The sequence below is a fragment of the Callorhinus ursinus genome, unplaced genomic scaffold (assembly GCF_003265705.2).
Source record: "Callorhinus ursinus isolate GAN/ISIS: 27379988/994484 unplaced genomic scaffold, GSC_fseal_2.0 scaffold4, whole genome shotgun sequence".
NCBI lineage: Eukaryota > Metazoa > Chordata > Mammalia > Carnivora > Otariidae > Callorhinus > Callorhinus ursinus.
Genome location: NW_027397066.1, coordinates 79,926,575 through 79,936,211, shown reverse-complemented (window position 1 = coordinate 79,936,211; position 9,637 = coordinate 79,926,575). Strand labels below are relative to the sequence as shown.

Below are 9,637 nucleotides of genomic sequence, written 5' to 3'. Positions count from 1 at the left end.
GAGTTGGTGTGTTAGGAGGCACAGAAGAGTCTCTGGTTTTAAGACTCCTGGCTCCTAGAAGAGACTGCATTTCACTGAGAGGGGGAAAGACCAAGACACTGTCAGCATCACAGTAGTCCTGACAGTCACTTGGTTATGCATGAAGTGTTGCACAAGATGGGAAGACCTAGGAAGGACCAGACATCCCGTCATCACAGATGTCATGAAAAGGCAGAGTAGTGGCAAGAAACAAGGAAGAGAGAGAGAGAAAGAAGCACACTATAACTTTCTTGGGTGTCAAGGTGCCAGACCGCTTGGGGTGCAGCCAGCATTGGCATAGAGAGGACTGACCGTGTGACTGGTGAGGCCTCTCCGGTCCAGCATTCCTTTTAGAGGAGGACTTGGCCTACTGGGACTGGGACCATGTGAGGGATGAAGACTTGGATGAGTTTAGACGCTGGGGGAAGACGATTATTTATTAAAGGAAGGTTGTTGATCTACACCAAAAGGAGACATCATCTGGCTAAGCTTTGTGAAAGGAAAGACGTGCCTGGTATGTGTGATGTGACTTGGGTGTGAAAACACTGTCTTAGGAGGAGATGAAGGAGTGTGAGTAGCAGTGGGGATGTTTACGATTTAACAGCTGTAATCTTATGGCGGGAATTGGGAGGGTGATTCTATAACCATTAGAATTACTTTGGATTTGTAATCAAAATGGTTCTATGATTTGTCTTTGACTATTCACAGATAATTGTAAATTCTAGTTTTATAAACCCAAGTCATTCTACATTTGCTTTTCAAAATTTATTAAATTGGAATTTTTTAATCCTTTATATAAAAAAATGTTTGTGTGGGTAACTGCTCTACTAACCTATCTCAGTAATATCTACCATGTTTCAATTTTAGGTGACTCTCTAGTTCATTGTTTGCTATCAATAGAGTGTGTGTATGAGTTTTAGGGGTGGCAATTAATGAACTATATTTTTCTTTTATTAAGGCTACTCTCATCAAATAGAAACATAATTCATTAAAAAAGGAATACCCTCAAGAAAGTTTACAAAATCTCCAATTCTATCTTAAGAGCACAACCAATGTCAGTTAACCTTTTGTTCATATTATTCCATAAGCAGATATTTCTCCCTTCTGATCTTATTAGACATAGTCTAAACATAAATTCAGCCATTTCAAAATTCAGTAACATAGTTTTCTAAGTGTTCTTAAATATGCATTAGCCTCTGTTGTGCAATTTATCAAATTAAGTAACTTCAATTGTATTCCAAATAACTTGAGTTTTGTAAAGTACTATATGCATTCAATATACACATAAACATTCTTAAACCAGCCGTTGTGAAATTTTGTATGATGTATATTGTATGCATATCTAATTTGAGAGTTCAAAAGGTAGAAAGAAATCCTTTTATTTACCATTTAGATGTGCTTGCCTTATAAAAGGTTTTGCATTATATGTGAAACTGATGAAAGAACAGATAAGTCAATAAACACTCAGAAAATGTTTTCTTCAAATTCAAGTGGTATTGTTTGTACAATATTAAGCCTTAACTGATAGGAACCTCTTCTTAGAATATTAGTTTTCCATTTTCTTCCCAACAGTAAAACATGACTGTAAAATAATTTCTTTTAATAAGCCAAGTATGATAAAAAGAAACAATTGCAGCTGTTGTGGGAGAAGGTTCGGTGGCTATCCTAATGCCCCATTCCATTTCTCTCTAAAGCCCACATCCAAGGTCATCCCTGAGGCACCTTCCCAGAATCTCTATGGATCTTCATAGCAGTATTTTAGTAGTTTACTATGGGTGAAATATATGCCATATAAGGAATCACTCCAATGACTTGTATCATTCTGAAGAATATTTGAGAAACACCGAAATAACAGGAATACTGTATTATTTTAATATTATGAATATTACCATTTCCCCCCTTATTCCAACTAGAGACTGTAGTCAGGAGACATTTACTCAGATAAAGAGAGTAAAGTTTAAACTATGGATAATCAACATATTTTATATGATATAATAGTACACAACAATTTTATAAAGATGCATTTTATACCATAAATCAAGTATATTAAGAATTACATGTTTCAAAATGTATACTGAAAAATACTATGTTAACCAAAAATATGTAACGTACCAAATTCTCTTTCGCAAAATAATGAAAAACATTTTCCACATTATAAATCACAGAGAATAGTTAGTGAAAAACTTGACAAAGAGCACGAATCAGCAAAGCAAGGGTGCCTCCGATTTCAATCAGCTGTGTTTTAAAATCACAGAGCTCTCATTAAGAGAATTCATCCACAATATTTTCCTAATCTCTTTGCTTCCATATTTTATTTTATTGTTTTTTCTATATCTCCTGAGAGAGAAGACTTGAATCCAAATTGCAAAATAACTGTCTCAAATCTTACTTTTATTTGATTTTATTTTATAAAATGAAAACATGTATTTTAGAAGCTGATAGCTCCCACGATCATAGCTCATTATTCTGTATATAGTGGTTCTAATAAGATCCACCATTATAGTGGGGTATTTTTTACTCACATGTTAATTTCTATTTCTTAATATACCCATAGCTCTTAGCAATGAGGCATGCTCAGTGTGGGATCTCCTAAATTTGTCTGTCCTTTTGATTACTGGTTCTTTAAATTCTGTCAGATCATTCTCTCGCTGCCCTGACTGGCACATACAAGTAGGCAAGGAATAACAACATGTTTTAGGCATTTGCCCTCCTTCTTGACCTCCTGACTTCCCAGCATAGAGATCTCTGGCTCAGAGTTTTTAGCTTCTGTACCTTCTGTATCTGTGTCTTCATGTGACATTTCTCCAGACTTCCTTTCTGGTTGTTTAAGCTTGTTCTTTCTCTTTGTTTTGATTGTGTCTGTTTTTGTTTTTGTTTTTGTCTTCTTTGTGGTCATGGGTCAGAAACTCAAATATACAACTGCCTACTGCCCTCATTGTCTTAGATCTCCCTCAGACATCTCAGGCTCAAACTGTCCACAACTAAACCCAGTATCTTCCTCTCCGATTCTGCTCTCCCACCGTACTCTCTATGTTGGTGAATTACAGCAACATCCTATGAGTTATATTTGACTCCTTCCTATACATTGCTGCCATTATCAAATTGGACAACCCAATGTTTCCAGTGAATTCCCCGTATTCTCTTCCAGATGTAACTATCTTGAGTCAATATTACTTCATTTCAGCTTTTGGTTCATTTTATTCCAAAAAAGGATAAAATATCCACATTGAGTCTAAATCCAAATTCTCTAGTGGGAACTCAGTTCCTCCCTACATTAACATGCATTTTTAAAAAATTTTATAAGTAGTATGTTGTTATTATAGAAAATTGAGCAGTCTGTTAAGCCAATAAGCAGGAAGATTTTTAATAGTTCTACCTGAATATCATAATCATGTATGTTTGCCTGATTTAAAAAAAAAAATGTTTCTAGGGATGCCTGAATGGCTCAGTCAGTTAAGCGTCTACCTTTGGCTCAGGTCATGATCCCAGGGTCCTGGGATTGAGTCCCACATCGGGCTCCTTGCTCATAGGAAGCCTGCTTCTCCCTCTCTCTAGTCCCCTCCCTCTGCTTATGCGCGTGCGCTCTCTCTCTCTCTGACAAATAAAATCTTTAAAAAAAAAATGCTTCTAGCTGTGTGGGAGTGTTTCCAACCCATGTTTTCTAGACAAGTGGCAGCCAGTTTAATTGCCTGGCCAGAACACTACCATATTTTGAAGGTACTAAACTTTGGTGGTAAGTGGTTTTGTTTGGGTTCTGATATAGTTTTTGTTTCAGTGTGGAAAGAGAAGCCAGATGGAAGAGAGAAGGGAGTTCGTGGTGTTTAGTTATCATATGAGAAATCTGAAAGCAGCTGGACTAAATACAATACTTTTCTCAAATGTCTTTTTCTTCACTTTCCAATTCCACTGCTTAGGCAAAATTACCACAAGGCTTTTTAACACGTGGAAGAACTTTCTCTGCCTAAGGAGAGGGAAATGGGATTCAGCTGGACCAGGAGGGAATTGATTTGCTCCTCCACAGTCTTTATAGGGCAGAGGAAAAAACTGAATAGTCTAGGGATGAGATTTATAATGACCACTTCCAGAGAAACTGTTTGAACTACTTATTACCACTTTTAAGTATCTTTTCTTCTAAAAACCTCAAGGTATCCAGATATTGAGCCTGATATAGTGCATGTTATGTATTTAGGTATTTGAGAGAAAAAAAATCACAGAAGGAGAAGAGACTGATTTTTTTTCTTTTTTTAGGTGCTCCCCTTCTAGATGACATTGATTTTAGGAAACTATCCAATGAAATTCTCATTTCCAGAGAGCACAGAGCTCATGGAGTTTTTCATTTTTTCCTGTTGGTCAATCAGAAAAGAACAGAGAGTGTTCACCTTTGATTAATTGAAAGAAAACAAAACAAAACAAACTGGGTGATACATAAACATGAATTTTTAAAAGCCAAAGAAATAACTTTTCATTATTGCTTTCAAATATTAATAAAACTAAATATACAAGTTTGGCACTGTCACAAATTTTTTTTAAGTAAACTCTATGCCCAATATGGGGCTTGAACTCACTACCCTGAGATCAAAAGTTGCATGTTCTATCTACTGAGCCAGCCAGGTGCTTCTCACTGTCACAAATTTTTAAAGAATCATTTAGTAGGAAAAAAATATTTGGCAGAAATATTTTATGCACTAATTTCTTAGAGTTTTATAAACATTTATCTAGATGTACTAGTGACTTTTCTTTTAGTTTACATTGTTTATACAAGACCTTAATGATAGGCTGTTAAAGTAGAATTTAATCACAGGATTAATCTTTAAGCGAATATATAGTAAAATCATTTGAATACGCAATGCCTCTTTTTCCTATCACCTTACCTTCTTCTTTTAGAGAAAACATAACGCTTACTCTCTGTAGTCTGCAGTACTCCAGAGAGATTCCTTACCAAGTAGTGAATCTATTTGTACTACAGTACACAAAGTTCTATCTTAAAAAAAAAAAAATTACAAGGCAGTTTCAATAATTCCATCAGCCATATTCCTATTGATACCATGGGATGTCTTTTATTTAGTATAGAGTTCGTGGCAGTGTTCCTTGATCACAGTCTAGTTATTTTGCCTTTGTCTACTCTGAGTTTGTATTTGTCTCCTGACCAAGTCCCCAGAACAGTCTAAATTTTTTAACCTATTTACCAGCGTTCTCATTATTTTGTTCTCCAATTCCATTTTTAATATAATCAGTTAACAGAATGACCTCCTTTCAGTAGGTTTTAAAAATCACATTATTATTAATATGCTTTATGGTTCATATAACATGAATACTATATGAATGTAAAATGAATTCTTAATCCCGTTATACATGTAATTTATTTTAAAGTCAAAAATTTCTTTTAGTGAATCATCTATCTAGTGATTCTGTTCTCCTATCACCATTAGTAAATGAATGATGATGCTTTTGGAAATTTTTTTTTCTATATGAAGAAAAGAAGTAAGAGTATTTGATATAGCAGTATGTAACTAAGAATTTGTGTGCTTTTATATAGCTTATAATGTTTCATATTCCTTTAATCATATACTTTTTAACATTTTAATTTTAAAAATGAAAAATTTCTTTATAGTTGCCATTAAAACCAAAAGTGATTATATTGGAAGAGTTTGAATATATTCAGTGACTCTGGCTTATAATTTCCATCTGTAATAATGTAAAAGCACTGTCTGGTTAAGGCTTCCCCATAGGATGGGGTTAAATTCAGTGGCTATGCAATTCTTTTGACCTTTTTCAGATACTGGAGATAACTTAAGTCATTTTCCATTTCTCAGCTATAATATTTCTTTTGAATGTTGTGAACTTTTAAAAAATGTCACTAAAATGTTAACTATTTTTTTTCTTCACACATTTGTGGTTTTTGACTATACCAGCATGGGTGCTAAAAAGTCTATTGCAAATATCTTTAACAAACTCTATAACTACTTCTCAACTTATAGGTAATCCTATTTCACACTTGAATGCATGATTTATGGCATTGAATAATCTATGATCTAGTCTTCTGAAAGGACATGAGAAAAGATCACTGGTTTCCTTTTTTATTCATTACTATTTATTTTAAGTAGCTCATTTTTATTCTAACATTTTTACTATGGTGTTTATACATTTTGGATGATTTTGTTAAACTCTAGGAGGCTGTGAAAAATATAACCATAAAAGCAGTGGAAAAACCCTACAAAAGACAAATGTGATAGTCTCATCCATCTCAAAAGTAAAAACTTTTGTATAAAAAGTAAACACACACATTTAAAATCTTCCAAAAAGAAATAGGAAAATAGTATTAGCAAATACCACAGCTAACTAACAGATATGGATCATTTACTATGTGCCTAGCTGTCTTCTAAGAACTGCTCTTTCCCATCAGTGGAAAAGGAAACCAGGTCCCTATCCCCATTCGTAAAACTAGTAAGAGGCAGTGTTTAGTTCTAGATCTAGAGAGTATAGCTCAAGAGAACATGCTCTTAACCTCTCCACTAAGAGTTAAAAGAAATACAAAATTATTTCCACTACACACGAAGGAGTTCTGAACATGCCACCCCAAAATATGCCACTCTGGCATTTTGACTATTTTGAGTTAAAGGCACTTGAAAAATGGCAGATATAAGAAAAACACTCTAACTTTCCTTCGTTTTTATAAAAGCAGGAGATGAAATTCCCATGTGAAAAATGTTCTCCCAGTACCAAAAGGAAAGTAAGATTCTCATCATCAAGGACAAGAAGTTGAGACTAAAAGAATACTATACAAACAGACCTTGTTAAAAGAATTCTGAGCTTCCTTTAGCTTCTGCACATACTTTAGTTACTTTTCCACGATTGCCTCTCTGTCCCATGTAATGTAAAAGCCTGTAGGTTTCTCCATTTTGGGCGTCTTCACTGCTTATGAAGTCTCCTGTGTTATGCAAAACTTGTATTAAATAAATTTGTATGCTTCTCTCCGATAAACTGTCTTAGGTCAATTTAATTAAGGTCCAGCCAAAAAGAACTGTGATTGGGTAAAGGTAAAATTTAGACTTTCTTATACTAGTAACCAAAACAAAATCATTAAAAGAATTAGATGACACTACAATTAGCAAAAAATTTTTGTTTGGAAAGATACACAATGACAGAAGTAGATGATGAAAAAGACAGCAGTATGAATCAGGCCTTTTAAAAAAATTCAAAATACGGTTTGCTCTGGCTCAGTAATTCTATGTCTAACCATCTATCTTAAAAGAGAAAAACTGAAAACAATATAAATTGCATATATTAAATAAATGTTGAAGTAAAATGTGACCTAACCTCAGTGGTATATTATGCTGCCCGAAAATATGTTATTGAAAGTTTTCAATAGCCTTGGGGAAACCTTCGCATTGTATAAGCAGTGTAAACACTGCTATATAACATAATAACAAGCAAACAGCAGCAGCAACAACAAACAAATCCCATAAAGGAATGCATAGCACAATGATTAGGAAATAAGTAGATACTTCAAAACTAAACTGATTCAGATGAATCCCAACTTTTATCAATTGCATAGTCAGGATGGCTGTATAAACTCATAAAAGTTTCAACCCCAGATATAGGCTCTCCGAGTTTGGGGCTGGAGGTTGGGTATACCTGAATATTTAATAGGAGAAATATAAATCATAGGCCTCCCATTCAAGCATAGGTGAGGGCCCACTTTTTATGAACTTTTGGTATAATAATAAATAGACATAAATAATTATTTTAAAACCTTATGTCTTATAAAACCTAGAATCTTGGGGCACCTGGGTGGCTCAGTCAGTTAAGCATCTGCCTTCGGTTCAGGTCACGATCCCTGGGTCCTGGGATCGAGCCCCACATCAGGCTCCCTGCTCAGCGGAGTGTCTGCTTCTTCTTCTCCCTCTGTGCCTCCCCCTGCTTGTGTGCTCTTGCTCTCTCTCTCTCTCACAAATATAAATAAATAAAATCTTAAAACAAAAAACCTAGACTCTTCTGAAAGCAAACACAAAACATTTCTGTAGGATTATTTTTAGTTTTGAACAGATTTTTCTTCCTTAACTTCTGAAAATTCGTTAACAATATAACATCACAAACCACTATGAGGGAGAATAAACATATGTAACAACAGTAGAATTAGCAAACTCAAGAATAATGTATCATAAAAATTTCTGATGAGAGACTATAAAATATGCATGAATAATATGATTTAATAAAAACCAGAATGAAAAATCTGGGAAGCACACATACACAAAGATCTTAAAGATTTTAAAAATACCCATGGTCTTCTGGTTTCAGCTCTAACACATGTAGAGCATGGTAATCATGCACTCCTGTCTTTACAACAAAAACAAGCTGAACAAAGTGAAAATCAATGGCTTTTCTTAGACCCATCTGCAAACAGAAGTTGCAGGGACAGTCACCACTCTAAAATCTGAAGGGCCAGGCACATCCAGGGAGATATAGCAACTGAGATTTACTAACCTGGAGCAGAAGTCACTGGAGCCATAAACTGGGGGGAAGCAATAAGGGCAACAAATTGCTGGAGGCCGAGCGCAGACTGGGCTGAGAGTGAGAAAGTCCTGGGGGATGCAGCTCAAGGGGACCCTACACTTTCATGGGCTTTCTCTCCAATTACTTCACCACCAGGTTCTTCTCGTGAAGATCTAGAAAGATCCCTTTAGAAACCTAGCGAGGAGAGTAAAACAAGCCCAGAGCTTTTTCCGTAGTAACGGTCTACTCACCAGGGACAGGACCTCGCCGGAGGCAATTCTAGAACATTATCACAGCTGAAGAAAAATGAGGCACAGAGAAAAATAAAGGGCAAAGGGTGCAGGTGTTAAGAGGGCTACAGTTATTATAGAGGTATAGAGTGGACATAAAGGGGACCTTTTATGACTATAGATATCTGCCTGTGTGATAATGCATTTATCCCTTGCAAATATTGTCTCAAATAATTCTGTTCACCTACCATTTATTAGCCCTCTTATGTAGTAACACATACCAGGCACAGTGACAGGGAAAATAAGCATATAAAAATATGCTCAATAGCACTTATCATTAGGGAAACGTGAATTTAAACATCAATAAGATACCATCATATAGTTATTAAAATTACTGAAATTTAAACAACAATTTCGACTGGCAATACAAATTGCTGGCGAGGATGTGGAGGAACATGGACAGGAACAGAATTTACTCCTGGTGGGAATGCAGAATGGTACAGCTACTTTGGAAGATAATTTGACAGTTCCTTAAAAGCTAAACTTTGTCTTAGCGTACAGTTCAGCAATCACGCTCCCAGGTATTTACTCAACTGATTTGAAACTAACGTCCACACAAAAGCCTGCACACAAATGTTTATAGCAGCTTCATACATAAATGCCAAATTTTGGAGGAAACCAAGATTCATTCAATAGGTGAATGGAAAAGGAAACTGTGATACATCTATGTAATGGAATAGTATTTATGACAAAAAGGAATGAGGTGTGAAGTCACACAAAGACATGACTACTAAATAGAATGTGACATCCTAAATAGGATTCTGGAACAGAAAAGGCGTATTAGGGGGCACCTGGGTGGCTCAGTCGTTAAGCGTCTGCCTTTGGCTCAGGTCATG

General features: G+C 35.4%; 1 protein-coding gene across 4 annotated transcripts in view; it reads left to right on the top strand.

Moving 5' to 3' along the window:
• Nucleotides 1-9,637, top strand: part of STPG2 (sperm tail PG-rich repeat containing 2) — a 530,653-nt gene that overhangs the window by 502,034 nt on the left and 18,982 nt on the right. The gene's annotated exons all lie outside the window — the stretch shown is intronic.